This window comes from Pongo abelii, chromosome 14 (assembly GCF_028885655.2).
Source record: "Pongo abelii isolate AG06213 chromosome 14, NHGRI_mPonAbe1-v2.0_pri, whole genome shotgun sequence".
Classification (NCBI taxonomy): domain Eukaryota; kingdom Metazoa; phylum Chordata; class Mammalia; order Primates; family Hominidae; genus Pongo; species Pongo abelii.
The window spans coordinates 54,953,370-54,975,351 of NC_071999.2; the positions used below are offsets into that span (position 1 = coordinate 54,953,370).

The following is a 21,982-nucleotide window of genomic DNA, read 5'->3' on the forward strand; positions in this document are numbered from 1 at the left end:
ATCATTCTCCTAGATCTCATTACTTGAGATCTTTTTTTTTTTTTTTTTTTTGAGACAGGGTCTGGCTGTGTTACCCAGGCTGGAGTGCAATGGGACAATCTCAGCTCACTGCAACCTCTGCCTCCCAGGCTCAAACCATCCTCCCACCTAAGCCTCCCAGGTAGCTGGGACCACAGCCATGCACCACCATGGTGGGGTAATTTTTGTATTTTTGGTAGAGACGGGGTTTCGCCATGTCTCCCAGGCTGGTCTCGAATTCCTAGCTTCAAGCAATCCTCCTACCTCGGCCTCCCAGAGTAAAGGCGTGAGCCACTGTGCTTGGCCTGAGATAATTTCTTAAGATGATGTATAACACCTCCCACAATGATAGCTCCCCCTATGTAACACCTCCTGCAAGTTGTCCCGAGCTATTTTAAGCTGTAATCAGAATATATTGAAGTTTCAACATTTTTATTGTCTTTGTCCTGTACCCCCAGCAATAAAAAAAAAAAAAAAAAAGACTTAAAAAAATTATGGGGCCTATTGGCTGGGCGTGGTGGCTCATGCCTGTAATTGCAGCACTTTGGGAGGCTGAGGTGGGCGGATCATCTGAGGTCGGGAGTTCAAGACCAGCCTGACCAACATGGAGAAACTCCGTCTCTACTAAAAATACAAAATTAGCCAGGTGTGGCACGCATGCCTGTAATCCCAGCTACTTGGAAAGCTGAGGCAGGAGAATCACTTGAACCCAGGAGGCGGAGGTTGCAGTGAGCCAAGATCAAGCCATTGCACTCCAGCCTGGGCGACAAGAGCAAAACTCCATCTCAAAAAAAAAAATTATGGGGCCGAGCGTGGTGGCTCAGTCCTATAATCCTAGCACTTTGGGAGGTAGAGGTGGGCAGATTGCTGGAGCCCAGGAGTTCAGGACCAGCCTGGGCAACATTGTGAAACCCTGTCTCTACAAAAAAGCTACTCTGGAGGCTGAGGCAGGAGGACTGCTTGAGCCCGAGGTTGAGGCTGCAGTGAGCCGAGATTGTGCCACCGTACTCCAGCCTGGGTGACAGAACAAGACTCCATCTCAATTAAAAAAAAAAAAGGAAATTTCTGAAATGATAGTAATGTTCTATGTCTCGATAGCAATTTGGGATACAAAAGTATAGGCATTTATTATTATTAAAACTTGGAGATTTATACACAAGCACATAAGATTCATACATTTCATTGTATACGTATTTTACTTCAAAAGAAAAAAGTCAACAAATATTTAACCTAGTCAATGATATACATGCTGAGTTATTTAGGCAGAAGTCTACAATTTACTTTTAAATGCGTCCAAAAAAAAAAAAAAAAAACAGGGATTGACGAATACTTAGAGAAAGGTACAGACATGTGATAAACCAACTATAGTGAAATATTAGTGGTAGTCTACATGGTAGGTATATGCTGTTCACTATAAAATTTTTTCAACTTTGCTCTATGTTTGCAAATTTTCACAATAATATATTGGGGAAATGTCTAGAAATGTGATGCTACCCTAGGTCAGCAGGAACTGTGAAAGATTAGACCTGTATTCTGGTTCCAAGATGCTAGAGGCTTTTTTTTTTTTTGTGGCAGGGGGGAGGTGGAATCTCACTCTGTCAGCCAGGCTGGAGTGCAATGGTGTGATCTTGGCTCACTACAACCTCCACCTCCTGGGTTCAAGTGATTCCTCTGCCTCATTTTCCCAAGTAGCTGGATTACAGGCACCTTCCAGCATGCCCAGCTAAGTTTTTGTATTTTTAGTAGAGACGGGGTTTCACCAGGTTTTTCAGGCCGGTCTTGAACTTGATCCACCTGCCTCGGCCTCCCAAAGTGCTGGGATTACAGGCGTGGGCCACCACGTCCGGCCTGCTAGAGCCTTTTATACTTGATATAATTTCTTGAATTCTGATCTCTTGAGGTTTTGTTTACTTAAATCTAGTTATCTCATCTCCCTTCTATTTTCACTTTCTGGTTTATCTAGTAATTTGTTCATTCATTTTCAAATATTTACCTTTCCCTACTAGGAACCAGGCCCTTTGTAGGTGCTGGGGATACAGTTTTGTTTCTGCTCCCATGGAGCTTCCATCGTGGCTTATTCCCAGTAACTAGCACGTCTAACTCCCTTAATTCTATCAGGAATGCTGGTTCCTACATCTTGAGGCTATGACAGACAGGGCCAGTTTATCCATTGAATAGTATAGACCCCACACCAAGGGTCTGGGAGCTTTTTACGGTTCTATGAAAAATGTTTTATGCATGAAAAAAAGAATCTCCAATTTACAAAAGAAAATCACAAAATCCTATACATTGCCAAGGCTGTCGAAATGAACTCCTAGTCTTTTTGATTCTCTCTTTTTTTACGGCTCTGAATACCACAGGACTGCCAGCATTTCGGGCCCCAGTGGCAAATCTAGCCCTAATATAGATGCTGTATGGGAATAAGACACTCCAATAGTCAGATGGATCCCTAAGCTTATCATAGCCTAATGACATTGCAACTTCATTCTTTGAACTTCTTGTGCTGATCTGTTGTTCAGCAGTCCACCTTCTGATTCCCATGTAGGTCTGTGGAGAGGATGCAGTATTTCTTTGGGTATTTCTAGTCTCTGTAACAGTGCTTTCTCAGGTAAACCCATAAAATAGCTTGTGATTAAGAGCTGTCATACCACATGTCTAGAATTTGAGAAGGAAATCGGCCAATCCGGGTGCAGTAGCTCATGCCTGTAATCCCAGCACTTTCGGAGGCTGGGGCGGGTGGATCACCTGAGGTCAGGAGTTCGAGACCAGCCTGACTAACCTGGTGAAACCCCGTCTCTACTAAAAATAAAAAAAATTAGCTGGGCGTGGTGGTGGGCGCCTGTAATCCTAGCTTGGGAGACTGAGGTAGGAGAATTGCTTGAACCTGAGAGGCAGAGGTTACGGTGAGCCGAGATCGCACCACTGCACACCACCTGGGTGACAGTGTGAGACTCCATCTCAAAAAAAAAAAAAAGAAAGAAAATAGGCCAATCATGTCAACATTATTATTATTATTATTATTTTGGTCCCTTATGGCCATACATTTCTCAGTGTAAATTAAATTGCTAATTTAAGAGGGACAAGGAATATTCTTGCACATCTTCTCATCCATACCTTTAGTTTTAAACTTAGTTCTAGTTGATTCAGGCCTTGTGGAGCCTTGTTTTATCTTATTCTCAGTGTCTAGGTTCTAACCCCTACTGTTCTCCCATTATTGACTGTCCCTTGCCAGGCCTATCTTAACAGCTGAACCCTGGGCTTCTGTTTCTCCATCTTTTTTTTTTTTTTTTTTTTGAGACGGAGTCTGGCTCTTATTGCCCAGGCTGGAGTGCAATGGCATGATCTCGGCTCACTGCAACCTCTGCCCCCCGGGTTCAAGCGATTCTCCTGCCTCAGCCTCCTGAGTACCTGGGATTACAGGCATGTGCCACCACACCTGGCTAATTTTGTACTTTCAGTAGAGATTGGATTTCTCCATGTTGGTCAGGCTGATCTTGAACTCCTGATCTCAGGTGATCTGTCCACCTTGGCCTCCCAAAGTGGGAGGCCACCGTACCCGGCCTGTTTCTCCATCTTTAACTGTGTTGTTTTAGGCCCTCTTGGGTAAAGCCCTGTCAACTCAATCCCCAGGTTCTTTGGGCCACAATGATGCCCCTGAGGTTTGTGCTCTCGGAATGCCCCAGAGCTGGAAACTAGGCAGTTTTTGCACATAAAATTACTTTATTATAAAGGTTTCCTACTAATACATACTAACAAGTATGAGATATTGATTTTAAAAACTTTGTTTTAACCAAAGAAAATAACAGAACAACACCTTATAAGCCAATATTTAAATAAAAGAGCATTATGAAATATTTTATTTTTATTTGTTGGTAATTATATCTGGATGGCTCATGAAATTACTGTAACATCCTTGATTTTATTGTTCCCTCAAGAATTTCTTCTCTATTTTAAATAAAATGTGTTTTATGCACTGAGTACATTTAGTATCTCCACTCTGTTAGACAATTACAACACTGTAGATACACAGAGCTATGCAATGTGCCTATTTTAACTATAGATTATCTTCCTAGGAAGAACAGTGTTGGTATCCTTTGCCATTTAGAGTCAAAAGGAGTCCGATGGCAGTTCTTTACAGTGACTGTTGAGATGACTGAATCTTCCTGAGCCAAGTCTTCACATCTCTATTTTGTTGTTTTAATTTGAATAACTATGAAAAGATTGATTTTTTTTAGGACAGGGTTTCACTCTGTCACCCAGGCTGGTGTGCAGTGGTGCGATCATGGCTCACCGCAGCCTCCATCTCCCTGGCTCAGGTGATCCTCCCATCTTAGCCTCCCAGGTAGCTGGGACTACAGGCTCCCACCACCACCCCCGGCTAATTTTTGTATTTTTTGTTAATCCTCCCACCTTGGCCTCCCAAGGTGTTAGGATTACAGGCGTGAGCCACGGTGCCCAGCCAAAAAAGACTGAAATCTTTTATTTCTGATGGAGACCTCAAAGAGCTCACTGCATAGGACTGACCCCAGGTTGCCTTTATATTTCCTGCATTTTTCTTCTGTTGCTCTTCAGAGAAGCCGTATGATATAAATGAATGAATGTGTGTGTGTGTGTACACACACATGTATCTCCATTCAAAAGCTATAGCACATGTATGTTTGTATGTGTATATATGTGCATGTATATAAGTATATATGCATACACACATATACACACACACAAAGCTACAGAAAATATATATCTTGTGACTAAAATTCCCTGAACTACCAGTAACTCCAGAAATTCTATTCTGGAAAACAATGGCTAACATCTAATTCATTATCTTAGAATTATCACAAAAGGAATATGAAAATGTGGTTTCTAGTGCAATGCAGTTAAGATAGGTATTCTTGTAGGCCATGGTTCCAAGAAATTTATTTGACAACTGTATTGAGTAGTATATTTCTCCACTTCCTTTGTTTTTTCCCCTTACCTTTTTTGAAAAAAAAAAAAAGAAGAAAAATGTGTTCCTCTTTCAAGTTCTTTCTCTCTCCTGGCTTATATAGTGAGTATGTTACCAGCAGAACCTTCTCTAAAATGAAAGGAAGTCATTGCTAAGAAGAGACAAAAAGTTAACAGGATTAAGGGAGTAAAAAGGCACATGGAATTGCTGGGTGTGTCCAGAATCTGAGATTTGAAAAGAGGAGCAGAAAGAATTTTTGTATTTTAGAAGTTGAGGGGCCTTCCTGGCCTAGTTTGAAAAACACAATCAGATACAATTTGAAAAAAGTCCAACAAGATCTAGCGGGAAGATAAGCTAGAATCTTGTTACAAAAAGTGTCACGGGCCTTGGTTATATATTTTAAATGAACTTCTTAATTTCATATCAAAATGCATAGATACCTCCTGACCCCCGTTCTTGCCCTCTTCCATTTCCCTGTTAAATCCTGACCTTTCTCTGTAGCCCTTCCCGTTTCCACCCTGGAGGTCTGACTGTCAGGACTACTCTCAGGTTGCCTGGGTCTCCACAGTAGCACCCATTAGCCGTGTTGCTTCTGGGCAGGGCATCTGTTTCTGTGCAAAGAGAAAATGCTAGGGTGAGTCACCAGTCCTTCTCTCCTAACAAAAAAGCATTGTACTGTACAGTTTGATTTCGGCTCTTGTGTGCAACTTGTGATCGCAAACTAATGGGGACATGAGGCACAGCTCCAGTGACACACCTCTCAGGTTGCATTATAATGATCTGATTGGGATGTGCCCCATTAGACCGTGAGATCCTTTAAGGCTAGGATGCTTTTATTTTTGTGTTCCCAGCCCTAAGCACACTGTGCCTAGCTCAGAGTAAGCACTAAACAAATGTTTCTTGATGAGAATGCTACAGGAGGAAGGGAAGGGTTGTACTCTACACCAAGAGCAGAAGAGCTACCCTTTAAGAAACAGACTCATCTTCGCGTGGCCTGCAGAGGGCGCTCTTGCATCATAGCTATACCATGCACCCTTTGCCCATTACTGGTTTCCTTGAGCGGTACCTTTTTGGTAAAACCACAGGTGTGAGACTTTGGAAATTTAGACTTAAACCTGCCCAAACACATTAGAATATCATCAGCTGCACAGAACAAATCCACATTACAATTATTCCAAAGGGACAAGAACATTCCAGAATTTGCTTAAAGAATACTAAGCCATGACATCTCAGAAAGTCAAACCTAAAGAAGAAAAATTGCCTGGTTACTCTTCCGGGAAATGTTAATAATTCTTAAATTTGGAAGGCTCCTTACACTCACTTGATAAGCCAGTTCATCTAATCCAACTACCTCATTTCTCAGATGAGGAAACTGAAGTTTATAAAATTCCTCAAGGTGATGTATCTACAGAAAAATTGTACTCTCAATTCAGGCTTTAGATGTGTGTTGAAAACGTGGCAAGGTGTCCATTTGGAAAAAATGCACCTAGAGCCTTCTCTCTCTCTCCCTCTCCTTATTTAAATAGAAAGATTTAAAAATAAAAATATGGCCAGGCATGGCATATCATGCCTGTAATCCCAGCACTTTGGGAGTCCAAAGTGTCAGGAATGCTTGAACCCAGGAGTTCGAGACCAGCCTGGGCAACACAGCGAGACCCAGTTTCTACAAAAAATTAAAAATTAGCCAGGTGTAGTGGCATGTGCCTATAGTCCCAGCTACTAAGGAGTCTGAGGCGGGAAGATAGCTTGAGCCTAGGAGGTCAAGGCTTCAGTGAGCTGTGATCACACCGCTGGACTCCAGCCTGGGCAACAGAATAAGATCCTGTCAAAAAAAAAAAAAAAAAAAAAAAAAAGTACTGTAGTAACTGCTGAATAAAATACATAAGACTTTGGAAAGACACTATTTTAATGGTGAATCTGGACAGCACTCCAAGGGTACATTTTAACAGGTTGGAAGTAGGCTTTTAACATATTATGCGGGGGATCAACTGTGTAATAAATAACACAGAAGTAAAAAGTGTTGGTTAGCCAAACTGACCATCAAATTAAGAGCCAAAAAGCCATTAAGTTATGATTCTGGACAAGGCTCTGATTGCCACAGCTCAGAAAAGTTATTTGACATCTTTTTCACATTGTTAAGCTTAAAAAACAAACCCAAACTCAAATCCCCAAACCCTCAAAGCATCAAGTGCTTGAAGCATTTCTAATATACCCTCCGCATCAACCCTCACCTCCTTCTTGTTTCAGAGAAACCATGATCCTCCTCCAGGCTGGTTCTTAATCAGCACCCCCCTCCCTTCCCTGGGTGCCTCCCATTTGTAGGCAGCCATTATCGGGCTGTATTCTGGTTGTGTTGAGGCTGGCAGGAAAGAGGAACAAGGATAGCATGTTCATGTGGTGTGAGTGGTCTCAGCTTCTAGGCAAGCTGGGGGAAAGTGCAGTCCTGTGGCCCTGTGAGAGGCCCACTCAGACCCTGGCCAGCTCTAAGGGCTAAGGCAGCTCTGAGGGGTAGCACTTCACTTCCATCGGTTTTAGAGGCCCTACCTGGGGAGAAGAAAGGCAGAAAAGCAGCCCTCAAAGAAATGCTACCATGGGATATGGCCTCAAGAGAGGAGCCTCAGCCTGAGATGAGTTGGGGGGTGGCCTTGAAGAAAAGAGGCCCTGGCTTCAGAGGCGTGGGGGAAGACAGACAAGGTGTTGGAAGGAAGCCACTCAGGATTCTTTGGAAAGCGAGGACAGTGAAGTTGGAGATTAAGGAACCGTAAACAGGGCAAATTACAGGAATTCTCCCCAGCCAACGGGAAGGGAAGGGCCTGAGCACTTTCCTGGCCTCTCAAATTTGAAGATGCCTGGGGGTCACTGGGGAATCTTGTTGAAATGCAGAATCTGATCCAATAAGTCTAGAATCCTGCCTCAGATTCTGGATTTCTACCAAGCTCCCTAGTGAGGCTGCAGGTTCTTAGGCCCCACTTTCAGAAGCAAGGATGTCTTCTAGACTTCAGAATAGAGAAAGTTGAACAACAGAGACCATGTACCAGAGAGTCACCTATGGGCAAATTCATTCGGAGGAAGTCCTTCTAGCTCCAGTTCAAATTCAAGGTTGTCTTTGCAGATTCCCAGGTAGTAAAAGGAGTTCAATTATTGGGCAAGGAGGGGAAAGGATCCCAGATTTAAGGACCCCCCATCAATATCCGTTGGGGCTGGGAAGAAGAGTGGCTGGTTTTCCATTAGGTAGGGGGCCCAGATCACTAATAATCAGGGCGATCTGGTGAGGCAGAAGATGCCAGCAAGAAATGCCCTGGAGGGCCTGAAGCAGCTGCTGAATTCCCCATAAGCAGCTTTTCACATGCTACCTGAAGGCAGCCACTGGGAGGTTTTGAAAGAAGATACTAGGTTACTCCACGCTAGCACTTGCCAAACTAGATAACCTGGTGAGAGAAGCTGCTAATGGTAATAGAGGCAGAATGTTATCTGTACTGTTTAAAACAGTTTTCCAGGGGGAAGTGAGGACAGGCCAATGCAGCCAGAAAGCACTGGGTGTTGGCTTTGCAGAAAGCTGTTATACTTAGGAACAGGGTTGCCAGGTGTCCTGTTTTGAACTGGACAGCATGGTATTTTAGCTTCTAGTGTACGAAAATGCAGTAAATGCCTGTTTTTTAAAAAAGTCATTATTGCGGCCGGGCGTGGTGGCTCACCCCTGCAATCCCAGCACTTTGGGAGGCCAAGGTGGGTGGATCACTTGAGGTCGGGAGTTCAGGACCACCCTGACCAACATGGGAGAAACCCTGTCTCTACTAAAAATACAAAAAAAAAAAAAAAAAAAAGCCAGGAGTGGTGGCGCATGCCTGTAATCCCAGTTACTCAGGAGGCTGAGGCAGGAGAATCACTTGAACCCGGGATGCGGAGGTTGTGGCGAGCTGAGATTACGCCATTGCACTCCAGCCTGGGCAACAAGTGCGAAACTCCATCTAAAAAAAATTCGTTATTATGGCTGGGCGCGGTGGCTCATGCCTGTAATCCTGGCACTTTGGGAGGCTGAGGTGGGTGGATCATGAGGTCAAGAAATCGAGACCATCCTGTCCAACATGGTGAAACCCTGTCTCCACTAAAAATACAAAAATTAGCTGGGCATGGTGCCATGGTGCCTGTAGTCGCAGCTACTCGGGAGGCTGAGACAGGAAAATCGCTTGAACCTGGGAGGTGGAGGTTGCAGTGAGCCAAGATCGTGCCACTGCACTCCTGCCTGGCGAGAAGAGCGAGACTCTGTCTCAAAAAAAAAAAAAAAAAAAAAATCATTATTATTTCACATGTGCTTTATATCTTATGTTTTGATTTATTTTTAATCAGCAGGGGTTTGTAATTTCAGCTTTTAGTTACTCCTGCTGTTAAGTATTGAATGGACAAACACTACTTAAAACAGCGTTACACTTCTTTTGAAATGTGAGGAACTCTTTTATTTATCTGTGTGCAAATAACATGTTCCAACACTACTGTTAAGTATCCTGTTAAAGTACAAGTCTATCCCTTAGGAGGGGAGGGTACACTCTACAAGAAGTTTTTTTCCCCAGTCTCTATGGGGTAGTTATTTCTGTAATCCTATTTATGGATGAAGCAGGGGAAATACAGTGATCTCTGGGGCAATGATAAGAGCTAATGTGCACTGAGGGTTTACCATGTGCCTGACAGTATGGGCACTCTATATCCTCTACCTCCTTCCTCACAGAGATCCCATGAGGAGGGGGGTCCAGTTACCCTCATTTTATAGAACAGTAAACAGGCTCAGGGAGATTCAGTATTGAGGCCCCAAGCCTGGAAGTTATCCTCCATTTCTCTTTTCCTCTTCGGCCCCTCCTCCAATTTATTAACAAGTTCTCTCAGCTATAACTCCAAAATATATTTTTAAAATATGACCTTTTTTCCTACCCTAGCTCAAGTCCTCATTATCTTTCTTGCTTAGATGTCGCACATCAGCCTCCAAACTGTCCCCCGGGGCCACTCTTACCCTTAGTACCATCTTCCTTCCACACAATGGGCAGGGTGGGTTTTTTGGTTGTTGTTGTTTGTTTGTTTGTTTTTTGAGACAGGGTCTAAGTCTATTGCCCAGCTGCAGTGCAGTGGTGTGGTCATAGCTCATTGCAGCTTCAATCTCCTGGGCTCAAGTGGTCCTCTCACTTTAGCCTTTCAAGCAGCTTAGGCTACAGGTGCATACCGCCACACCTGGCTAGTTTTTAATTTTTTGTAGAGATGCAGTCCCGCTATGTTTCCTAGGCTGGTTTTTTGTTTTGTTTTGTTTTGTTTTCTGAGATGGAGTTTTGCTCTTTTGCCCAGGCTAGAGTGCAGTGGTGTGATCTTGGCTCACTGCAACCTCTGCCTCCCGGGTTCAAGCGATTCTCCTGCCTCAGCCTCCTGAGTAGCTGGGACTACATGCGCCCACCACTATGCCTGGCTAATTTTTGTATTTTTAGTAGAGTCGGGGTTTCACCATGTTGCCCAGGCTGGTCTCAAACTTCTGACCTCAGGTGATCTGCCCACCTTGACCTCCCAAAGTGCTGGGATTACAGGTGTGAGCCACCGTGCATGGCTGCTAGGCTGGCCTTGAACTACTGGCCTATAGTGATCCTCCTGCCTCAGTCTCCCATAGTGTTGAAATTACAGGCATGAGCCACCACTCCTAGCCCAGAGTGATCTTTCTAAACTGTATATCAGATGATGTACTCTCCAATGGCTTCTCTTCATATTTAAAATAAAACCCAAAGTCTTTTCCAGGACTTACAAGGCCTTACATGATCTGGCTCCCCATTGCTGCATGCAAACTCTTCATTCATTCATTCAACTAATATTTACTGAGGGCCTGCCATGTGCCAGACACTCTTATAGCTGCCAGCGTATCGCTTCTGTACAGAGCTCACATTCTAGTGGGAGGAGACAGTAATCAAAGAAATACAAAGTATTTCAGGTGGCGATAAGTGGCATGGAGAAAAATGAAGCAGGAAAGGAGACCAGGGAGTGCTGTGAGGCAGTGAGAGGCCACCATTTGTAATAGGATGGCCAGGAAGACTTTCCTGTGAAGGTGACCTCTGAGCAGAACAACTGAAGGAGAGGAAAGAGTGAGCCAGGTAGACTTTGGAGGAAGAACATTCTAGGCAGAGGGAAAAGCAAATGTCAAGGTGTTAAGGAAGAGGCGAGTTTGGCATGTTTGAGGAATAGCAAGGAGGCTGATGTGGCTAGAGTAGAGAGCACAGGCAGAAGTCAGAGATGGCTTGGCCATGGGTTGGGGAGAGGGCAGACCTGTAGGAATCTGTTGGCTCCCAACCAAGGGACTTGGACTTGGACTAAGTGGGTGGGAAGCTGGGGAAGGGATGTAAGCAGAGCAGTGATATGATTGTGTAGAAGGAAGATGTAGCTGTAGGGAGAGAGGCTCGGCATCAAAGACAGAAACAATAAATCATGGTGGAATGGGCTAGAATGGTGGCCATGGAGGAAGAGAGAAATGATCAAATTTTGCTGAATGAATAGTGAATAAATGAATTTGCTCAATGATGGAGTCAAAATGCACATGCAGCAATCTGACTTGAGCGGCCTTGGTCTTAGTAGGGGTGAACAAAAACTAGGAGAGAGGGGCTGCTGCAGCCCCCTTGGAACTTTCCGGCTCTGAGATTTTAGCAGCTTCCCTTCTGTGGGGTATGCAGGGAAGAAGGAAAATACCCCTATAATGGAAGCTTTATTGGAAAAGGCAGAAGGTAGAAAAACATCTGGAAGGACAAAAAGCCCACCAGGCAACCAACCAGTCAACCAGTAACAATGTACAGGCTTGAGACTGGGGTATTGATCAATGGCCACTTAGGCCACACACAATCACTACCACACACAATCACTATGTGTGATTTTTTTTTCCTCAAGAGAATGTATTAAAAGGAATGCTTCGGATTAAAAATCAAAATTTTAAAAATTACCCCTTTTAAAAATAAACTGAATAATTTGTAAAACTATGGAGAGTATGGTGATGAACACAAAGGCTATGACTTTAAGTCACCTTTTCTGGGAAAGCAACTGGTTTAGAAGATTAAACTATGCAAACATGAGGCAAAGATTCTGGGCCGGGTACGGTGGCTCATGCCTGTAATCCCAGTACATTGGGAGGCCAAGGTAGGCAGATGGAGACCATCCTGGCCAACATGGTGAAACCCCGTCTCTACCAAAAATACAAAAATTAGCTGGGCGTGGTGGCGCGTGCCTGTAATCCCAGCTACTCAGGAGGCTGAGGCAGGAGAATCTGCCTGGGAGTCAGGGGTTGCAGTGAGCTGAGATTGTGCCACTGCACTCCAGCCTGGCCACAGAGCGGGACTCCATCTCAGAAAAAATAATAATAAAAAAAAAATTAAAAAAAGATTCTGGGCCGGGCGCGGTGGCTCACGCCTGTAATCCCAGCACTTTGGGAGGCTGAGGCGGGCGGATCACGACACCATCCTGGCTAACATGGTGAAACCCCGTCTCTACTAAAAATACAAAAAATTAGCCAGGCGTTGTGACAGGCGCCTGTAGTCCCAGCTACTCGGAAGGCTGAGGCAGGAGAATGGCGTGAACCCAGGAGGCGGAGCTTGCAGTGAGCCGAGATGGCACCACCGCACTCCAGCCTGGGCGACAGAGCGAGACTCCGTCTCAAAAAAAAAAAAAAAAAAAAAAAAGAAAGATTCTGAACCATCCATTCTCTGGTTCTCTGGGTTGCACTTAAATTTTTGGCTTCATTAGGGATGACTTGGAGCTGCTATGCTTGTCATGCAAAATATATTCCTCCATGTTATTTTTCATTTGCTAATCAGTTGGATCCATTTGAGTCAAACTGTGCCTTTGTAGACTTGGTTGCTTCTTTTGGAAGCTTCTTTCAAAGTTTCTTTCTTTAGTTGCTTCTTTCAAACTAGGTTACAGAAACAAGAGCTGAATTAGACACACAGCTGCAGAAAGCAGATTTCTACTTTCAAATTTAAGATGAAAAATATGAATATTGAGAGTATTTCTTTCATGTTGAAATCAAGCAACTTTCTTGGTAAAGTTCTATTTCTTAAAGCAGTCAGTAATTGGTGAGTGAGGTGACCACATGCCCTGAGGAGGCAGGTAGGCCCACCTAGAGCAGGAGCTGGGCTCATGCAGATGGATCTTTGACCCTACCTCTGTTCCTCATAGTTGGATGACCCTGGCCAACTCACTTCACCCTGTTACTTTCCTTATCTGCAAAATTACTGTCTCCAAAATTCTCTTGTGGGGTTGCTGTGAGGATGAGTTGAAATGATGTGTGTGGTGTCATGGCATGATTTCCTTGATCCATGGAAGTTATTAAGTTGTTGGCAATCTACTTCTTGCTTTTGTGGAGTTGTATTTTTGTTCTAGCTCTGTTGTTCACAGACGGGGTGACTATGTAATTTATCATCCAAATTGGGAATTAATAAATGAAAATGAAAGACTAAGTGGAGGAGAGTCTGGGCTCAAAAGTGTGGTCAGGACTCTTCCCAGGCAAACCTGAACATGTAAGGTCACCTTCCCTAATACTAATGCGTAGTCAGACTGAGCAGCCTGTGGGAGAAAGCTGGCTGCCATCATTCTGCCACTCACGGCTGGAGGGACAACAAGGCAGAAGCAGTCTGGCGGGCCAAGCTAGACCTTCTCTGTGTTGGGAAGACTTACATCATGTGCTGGTAAAGAAATAACAACCGCTGGGCACGGTGGCTCATGCCTATAATCCCAGCACTTTGAGAGGCCAAGGTGGGAGGATTGCTTGAGGCCAGAAGTTTGAGACCAGCCTGGACCACCTAGTGAGACCTTGTCTCTACAAAAAAAAAAAAAAAAAAAGTTAAAAAAAAAATTAGCTGGTCCTGGTGACATGCACCTGTAGTCCCAGCTACTCAGGAGGCTGAGGAAGGTGGATCACTTGAGCCCAGGAGTTAGAAGCTGCAGTGAGCTATGATTGCACCACTGCACTCCAGCCTGGGCAACTGAGCAAGACACTGTCTCAAAAAATAAAACAAAAAGACTAACAACCTGGTCTTTGAAAAATATTGAGTGGCCAGGCACGGTGGCCCATGCCTATAATCCCAACGCTTTGGGAAGCCAAGGCGAGTGAATCACTTGAGGTCAGGAGTTCAAGACCAGCCTGGCCAACATGGTGAAACCCCGTCTCTACTAAAAATACAAAAAATTAGGGTGTGGTGGTGGGTGCCTACAATCCTGGCTACTCGGGAGGCTGAGGCAGGAGAATCGCTTGAACCTGGGAGGTGGAGGTTGCAGTGAGCTGAGATCGGGCCATTGCACTCCAGCCTGGGCGACAACAGTGAAACTCCATCTCCATCTCAAAAAAAAAAAAAAAAAAAAAGGAAAAAAGAAAAGAAAAGGAAAAATTATTGAGTGAAGAAGCCTCTTCCCTTCCTCCCCCACCACCTTATAATTTGGCAAAGGGCCTCCCTCTGTGGGGCCTAGATTGCTTTCTAGGAGATAAAAATAGCCAGCATGTGTCAAGATAGCATCAAACCTGCAGGGGCAGGTGAGGACTCCAGAATGGGGTTATAAGCAGGTCTTTTTTTTTGTGAGCCAGGCTACATGCCAGGCTTTATGCTACTGTGTTTATTTCTCTTTGTTACTTGCCAGCACAGTGATACTAGAATTTGCAGAAATTTAAGGGTAACTGGTATTACTTTAAAATACCTTTTCCCAGGCTCCCACTGCAGACCTTCAAAATCCAAGTCCCCCAAGATTCTGTATATTTAAACTGGTGTCCAGAGCAGTTTCTATGACCTCAAAAGGTTGGGAAACATTGCCCTCATGTTCAGAAAAGTCCTTTAAACTTTTCAGCTTTGACTTAGTTGTGGATAGATGTTGAAAAATGCCTTTTGTCATCCCATTGCCTGTACCTCAGATATGAAGGAAGAAATGACCCAAGGAGGATTTGATGGAGCCAAGATCATCAGAGGAGAGTCTCAGGAGAAAGATGAATCTCCAGGCCAGGGGCCAGGGTTTGCTGGTCTCTCTGCTTCTGGCCCCTGCAGTTACTCTTTTTCAGTGTCAACCTCAGAGGAGCTGAGCTTTATTTTTATTATAAAAGCAGAGATTACCTGTCCCTATACTTTATCAATCCTTTCTCTTCTTTCCCCATCATTCTTCCAGAAAGAATTGTTCATACTCCTTGTCTCTGCTTCCTTAATCTTCATTCACTTCTGACTGCAGTGGAATGAAGACTGACCTGGGTAACATGCCCTATGTGACTGTGGGCAGGTTAATGAACTACTCCAACCTTCAGTTTCCCCACTGTGACTTGTAAAATGAGGTAATGCAAGAAAAATTTCCAACATAGTCCCTGGCAGATAGTAAATACTTATTTTTTTTATTTTTATTTTTTTGAGACGGAGTCTCGCTCTGTTGCCCAGGCTGGAGTGCAATGGCACAATCTCGGCTCACTGCAACCTCCGCCTCCCAGGTTTAAGTGATTCTCCGCCTCAGCCTCCCGAGTAGCTGGGACTACAGGCATGTGCCACCATGCCTGGCTAATTTTTGTATTTTTAGTAGAGACGGGGTTTCACCATATTGACCAGGCTGGTCTCGAACTCCTGACCTTGTGATCTGCCCGCCTCAGCCTCCCAAAGTGCTGGGATTACAGGTGTGAGCCACCTCATCTGGCCAGTAAATACTTAATTTTAACCCTTTCCCTTTCCCTACCTCTGGCCCCAAAACAGAGATAAAATTTCTTTTCCTAAAATCATTAGTAACATAACTGATTTTTTTTTTCTTTTTTTTTTGAAACAGAGTCTTGCTCTGTCACCTGGGCTAGAGTGCAGTGGCGCGATCTTGGCTTACTATCACCTCTGCCTCTCAGGTTCAAGTGACTTTTTTGCCTCAGCCTCCTGAGTAGATGGGATTACAGGCGTGTGCCAACACTTCGTTAATGTTTTTGTATTTTTAGTAGAGATGGGGTTTCACCATGTTGGCCAGGCTGGTAAAATCATTAGTAACCTAATTGGAAAATTCTATCATTTTTCAGGGCTCAATTTACTTTTTTTTGGTCAACATTTAAGACTATACTCAATTCTTGAAATTCCTATTCTTTTTCTAGCTTTTTCCTCCTGGTTCCAAAAACATCATCTCTAGCCTGCCTAGTATTAGAGGCACTCCCTGCCCAGTGTCACATGGGCAGTCATTTAACAGCCATGATATCCTGGCCCCACATAATCATTTGCTCCCTAAATAGGGACTTGTATGAATAACCACACAAGGATTTAACTGTCTTTTTCCTTTACATACACCTTACATTTAGGTGTATTAATGAAATTATGCAGCCATTGAAAAGTATCATGTAGAAAGCTATGGAAAGATGCAGAAGTGATTAACATCTTCAGTAGATATAGTGCAATGCAAAATGCTACATGTTAAAAATCCGGGTGAGGTGCTATTCACCTTAAGAAGGCACTATAAAGGCCAGGTGCAGTGGCTCATGCCTGTAATCCCAGCACTTTGGGAGGCTGAGGTGGGCAGATCACGGGGTCAGGAGATTGAGACCATCCTGGCTAACATGGTGAAACCCCGTCTCTACTAAAAATACAAAAAATTAGCCGGGTGTGGTGGCACATGCCTCTAATCCCAGCTACTTGGGAGGCTGAGGCAGGAGAATCGCTTGAACCCAGGAGGCAGAGGTTGCAGTAAGCTGAGATTGTGCCACTGCACTCCAGCCTGGGTGACAGAGCAAGACTCTGTGTTTAAAAAAAAAAAAGAAGGCACTATAGGCCAGGCATAGTGGCTCAGGCCTGAAATCCCAGCACTTTGGGAGGCCAAGGCGGGCAGATCACCGGGGTCAGTAGTTCAAGACCACCCTGGCCAACATGGTGAAACCCTGTCTCTACTAAAAATGCAAAAATTAGCCAGGCATGGTGGGATACACCTATAATCCCAGCTACTTGGGAGGCTGAGGCAGGAGAATCACTTGCCCTTGGGAGGCAGAGGTTGCAGTGAGCCGAGATTGCACCACTGCACTCCAGTCTGGTCAACAGAGGGAGACTTTGTCTCAAAAACAAAAACAAAAACAAAAAACAAAACAAAAACAAAACAAAAGGCACTACAGCCGCCTAACACAAAGATGATAGAATCTTATCCCTATGCTGTAGCCACACACAACCACACCCAAGATCCCCCAAGGAAAACGGATGAATAGAGAACACTAGCAAATGAGAATTAAACACTACTTTGCTACAAATACTCCAGTAAACTGGGCCTGAGCACTGCTTCGGGCTTCCAGACTGTAGGCTTCCTCTATCTCCCAGGCATAAATAGACTCTTACCTTAGTGAGAGCACATCAGACATTAGCCAGTGTGGTGGTGCGTGCCTGTAATCCCAGCTACTGGGGAGACTGAAGCTGGAGAATCGCTTTAACCCGGGAGGTGGAGACTACAGTGAGCCGAGATCTCACCACTGCACTCCAGCCTGGTGACAGAGCGAGACTCTGTCTTAAAATAATAATAACAATAATAATAATAATTCTCTGATGACTCTTCAGGAAATTCTCCTCATTTTAAGAGTTATGCTATGTTGCTCTGTGAAAATGAAGACTACCAGCACTTCTGTGTAAACTGTAGGAAGAGTTTGACTACAGGAGGAGTATGGTAATCCTTGCTGTGTAAAGAAAGGATGGAAAGCTACTTTGTTTTGATAAAGTAAAATGTATTGAAGTGCCTATTTTGAGTAAATTAAAATTCAGAGTACTTACCATTTCAGCTGGTCTCAACAGCAAATTTTTAGAAGTCTGAAATACATCAATACTGTGAAATAGGAGACTCTTACTTCCTTAAGACATTCATGAAATCACTGGGTTAGGTGCTAGTAATGCAATGATGAGAAAACACACACACACACACAAACACACACACACACACAATCCCAGCTCTTATGGGGTTTATAGTCAAGTGAGGAGACAAACATTAATCAAATAATTACACAAATAAATTTAACAAACTGCAGAGTGCATGATGGAAGAGCAGTATTAGATGGTATGAGATGATTAACAGGGTCTGTTAATTGGCCAGAAACATCTGGGAAAGCTCACCTGAGACTGTCAGTTGTGCTATGGTTGGAGGATGGGGATGGGAGGTGGCTGGTGAGGGCCTCGTTAGGGAAGGAGCCTTGCTGCTGGAAGCAGTATGAGCCTCAGGTAACACAAGGGCTAACCCAAATGCCTACAGAGAGTAAGGATTGTGGGAGAGGAAGAAGTGACATGCCTCTCAAGTATTAAAATTCAGTTTTCATCATTTAAAAATAGAGTAACAATAGGCAAACAGTTTGTGTTTTTTACAGGGATTGTAAGAGTCAATAAATGATCATTGAACTTCTAGGAGGGTCCTAAAACTGAGTGTTTGAGGAATTCCAGAATTTAAATGCTGGGTAGAAAAGGATGACCCAGCAAGTATTCCTGAGTCTGAAGAAGAAAAGCCAGGAGTGAGTTTAGTGTTACTAATGGCAGAGGAAAAGAGGGCCTTTTAAGAAGGAGGCAGTGGTACTCAGAGTTGAAGGCTAGCAAAAGATCAAGGAAAATGAGAACTGAAAAAATATCTGTTGGAGTTAGCAACATGGAGGCCAATGACATTCACAAAATGCTTAAAATGCACTGATATTGTATAATTAGTTTCAAGCATCTTCTGAATTATCTGTGTCTTTTGCCTGACTGGGAGGGGTGTGGGTTGCTTTAGATCAAATTCCACACTTCTGGAGATCTGGGGGCATTCTAGCAACAATCCAGATAGTGTTACAAACAAGACCATTTTAAGATAAACACATTTTAACAAGGCATTTATTACCCAATGCTTTAATATTAGAGAGACCCAACTGGGCTCATGTTAAAAACAATGAAGCATCTATGTCTTATGCAATGCTGTATAGGAAGTATCTGATAAAGTCTAGATCCTCAGAACAAAAATTCTATGCATTGGTCTATTGTCTTTATTTAAGACAAAGAGAGTGTGCTTAAGGTACAGGTATCTACCAGCTACTGAAAACTGCAGAACCCCTATCCATGATGTATCCTTATTTATAGAATGCTCTAAAAATGCTCTAAAAATCTCCCATAAAACAGGATGAAAGTTGTTTTCTAATCCAAAACATCTAATCCAAAACATCCAAAATGTTATCATAATTGACACTTCTCAGGGTAAAAATTAGCACATAATGATGAGTGAGCTCAGAAAGATTCAAAATAAACAATTTATACAAATCGAGCTCTCCAACAATTGCAAATATACAGTATCTATTAGTCTTTAGCTGAATTAATCATTTATTTTTTATTTATTTATTTTTTTGAGATGGAGTTTTGCTCTTGTTGCCCAGGCTGGAGTGCAGTGGCGTGATCTCGGCTCACTACAACCTCCGCCTCCCAGGTTCAAGAGATTCTCCTGCCTCAGCCTCCCAAGTAGCTGGGATTACAGGCATGTGCCATGACACCCAGCTAACTTTTTTGTATTTTTAGTAGGGACGGGGTTTCTCCATGCTGTCAGGCTGGTCTCGAACTCCTGACCTCAGGTGATCCGCCCATCTCAGCCTCCCAAAGTGCTGGGATTACAGGCGTGAGCCATCACACTCAGCCTGAATTAATCATTTCTTAAGGCCCTCATAAAGTTACTGTTTGTAAAAAATAAAATTCTACATATATGGGAATTTAGAAAAACATTTAATTGTCATAATTGAATGTAATTAATCATTGTTAAAATATCAAAGCAGTAATACATTTCAGAGGATATATATGTAATGATTTTTAAAGCTCTAGTGAAGCATACTCTAAAATGTAGCTAAGCAATCTATTAACACCGGCCTTTTACACAATACAGTTACAATCATTCTAATAAGATAAATTGGCTGGGCACAGTGACTCATGCCTGTAATCCCAGCACTTTGGGAGGCCAAGGTGGGTGGATCACCTGAGGTCAGGAGTTCAAGACCAGCCTGGCCAACATGTCGAAACCCCATCTCTACTAAAAATACAAATAATTATCCAGGTGTGGTGGCAGGCACCTGTAAACCTTGGCAGGCTGAGGCAGGAGAATCGCTTGAACCCGGGAGACGGAGGTTGCAGTGAGCCAAGATTGCACCATTACACTCCAGCCTGGGTGACAGAGCAAGACTCTCTCTGAGAAAAAAAGAAAGAAAAATTATACATATGATTGATATACAAGCAAATTATATGTATTCACACATATATAGTTTCCTTTTGGAAGATTTTAGGAAATATTTGTCACAATTAATGATTTTTATATTTTATTTATAAATTGAGTACTTTGACAAAATATTATATTAAATGGTTCAGTAAGACTGAACCATATATGATGTACTTTTATATGTTATTGCATTTTTAAAAATCTGTAATTTTCAATAACAAATCTCAAAATATTAAAATAAATTTCTTGGTTTGGCACAGTGGCTCATACCTGTAATTCCAGCGCTTTGATTGGCCAAAGCGGGTGGATCACTGGAGTCTGTGAGTTTGAGACTAGCCTGGGCAACATGGCAAAACACCATCTCTACAAAAAAATACAAAAATTAGCTAGGTGTGGCAGAGGGTACCTGTAGGCTAGGGAGGCTGAAGGGGGAGGATCCATTGAGCCCATGAGACCTAGGCTGCAGTGAGCTGCGACTGGGCAATAGAGTGAGAGCTTGTCTCAAAATAAATAAATAAATAAATAAATAAATTTCTTCTCTTTAAATCTTGGACCTAGTCATCAGATCAATCTTTCTAAAATTTTGTTTTCATTCATGCATATTATTCAGTGGCTCCCCACTTTCTACAAAATGAAGTTCAGCTCTTTGTTCTGACATGTAAACCATTACAATATTTGGCTTCAAACATTATTTCCAAAGCAGGCCATGCTCCTCATCTCCACGCTGAGCTTGTGGTGTGTTCCTCACCTTGAAAGCTCTTCCTCTTTCTCTTCTTCAAATCTTGTGATTTTTAAAGATGCAGTTCAACTCCCACCCACCTCCCTTATGAAATCTTCCCTTATGCTTCTAGTGCCTTCCTCTGGCCTTGTCTTCATCACTTATTTTGGGTTTTAAACAACGACTGTTATGTACTGAGTAACAGTACTTGTGTCCCTTTTTTTTTTTTTTTTGAGACGGAGTTTCGTTCCCATTGCCCAGGCTGGAGTGCAATGGTGTGATCTTGGCTCATGGCAACCTCTGCCTCCCAGGTTCAAGTGATTCTCCTGCCTCAGCCTCCCGAGTAGCTGGGATTACAGGCGCCCGCCACCATGCCCAGCTAATTTTTGTATTTTTAGTGGAGACGGGGTTTTGCTATGTTGGCCAGGCTGGTCTCGAACTACTGAACTCAGGTGATCCACCTGCCTTGGCCTCCCAAAGTGCTGGGATTACACATGTGAACCACTGTGCCCGACCTTGTGTCTCTTAGCTGAATGGGAATTACCTTTGATGCCTAGCACAATCCTGAGAATTATAAAATTTGAGTGAGTATAAAATTATAAGCATATGCTAGTATGACCTTAATTACCTCTGACCTATTTTACTTTATTCTTACAGTTTTTCTATCTACAGAAATAGTATAACTAAAGGTCAAGTTTACTATTGCTTAAGTGTCTCTCACTCTCTTTCAAAGAAACTGATCTTGCTGTTGTCTCTACTTAATGCATACTCTTCACTGTGCAACTGAAATATACAGAGTCTGGAATTTTCCTCAAACTAGGGACTAATTCCCTTTAATTTCATCAAGTCTTAGGTAAGTTCCTGTGTTTTGTGATAAATACATTTTTACCTTCCTTTTAATGGAATATTTGAATGTTCAATTTTTCCAAAAATACAGAACTTTAAAAAACCCAAAAAACAGTAAGGTCTTTCTTTCATTGAGTTTGATGTTTATTGTTTTTCTCTCCTTTCTCCAAGCACAGGGGAAGAGGTATAAAAGCAGAGGGATATATGCTTTTGAAAAGCCACCCTGGGCTAGATGCAGAAAAGCAGAAATTATGGTGCTAGCTTCTTTTACTGCATAGGCAGTT

The 21,982-nt window shown here is 43.1% G+C and overlaps 1 long non-coding RNA gene across 1 annotated transcript; it reads right to left on the reverse strand.

Moving 5' to 3' along the window:
* Positions 1-1,319: 1,319 nt before the first annotated feature.
* Positions 1,320-20,102, reverse strand: LOC134759892 (uncharacterized). The gene is made up of 3 exons (XR_010136779.1): positions 19,992-20,102; positions 17,275-18,166; positions 1,320-5,571 (listed from the first exon to the last, which is right to left on the reverse strand). It is a non-coding gene; the product is annotated as an uncharacterized LOC134759892 (long non-coding RNA).
* Positions 20,103-21,982: the final 1,880 nt, after the last annotated feature.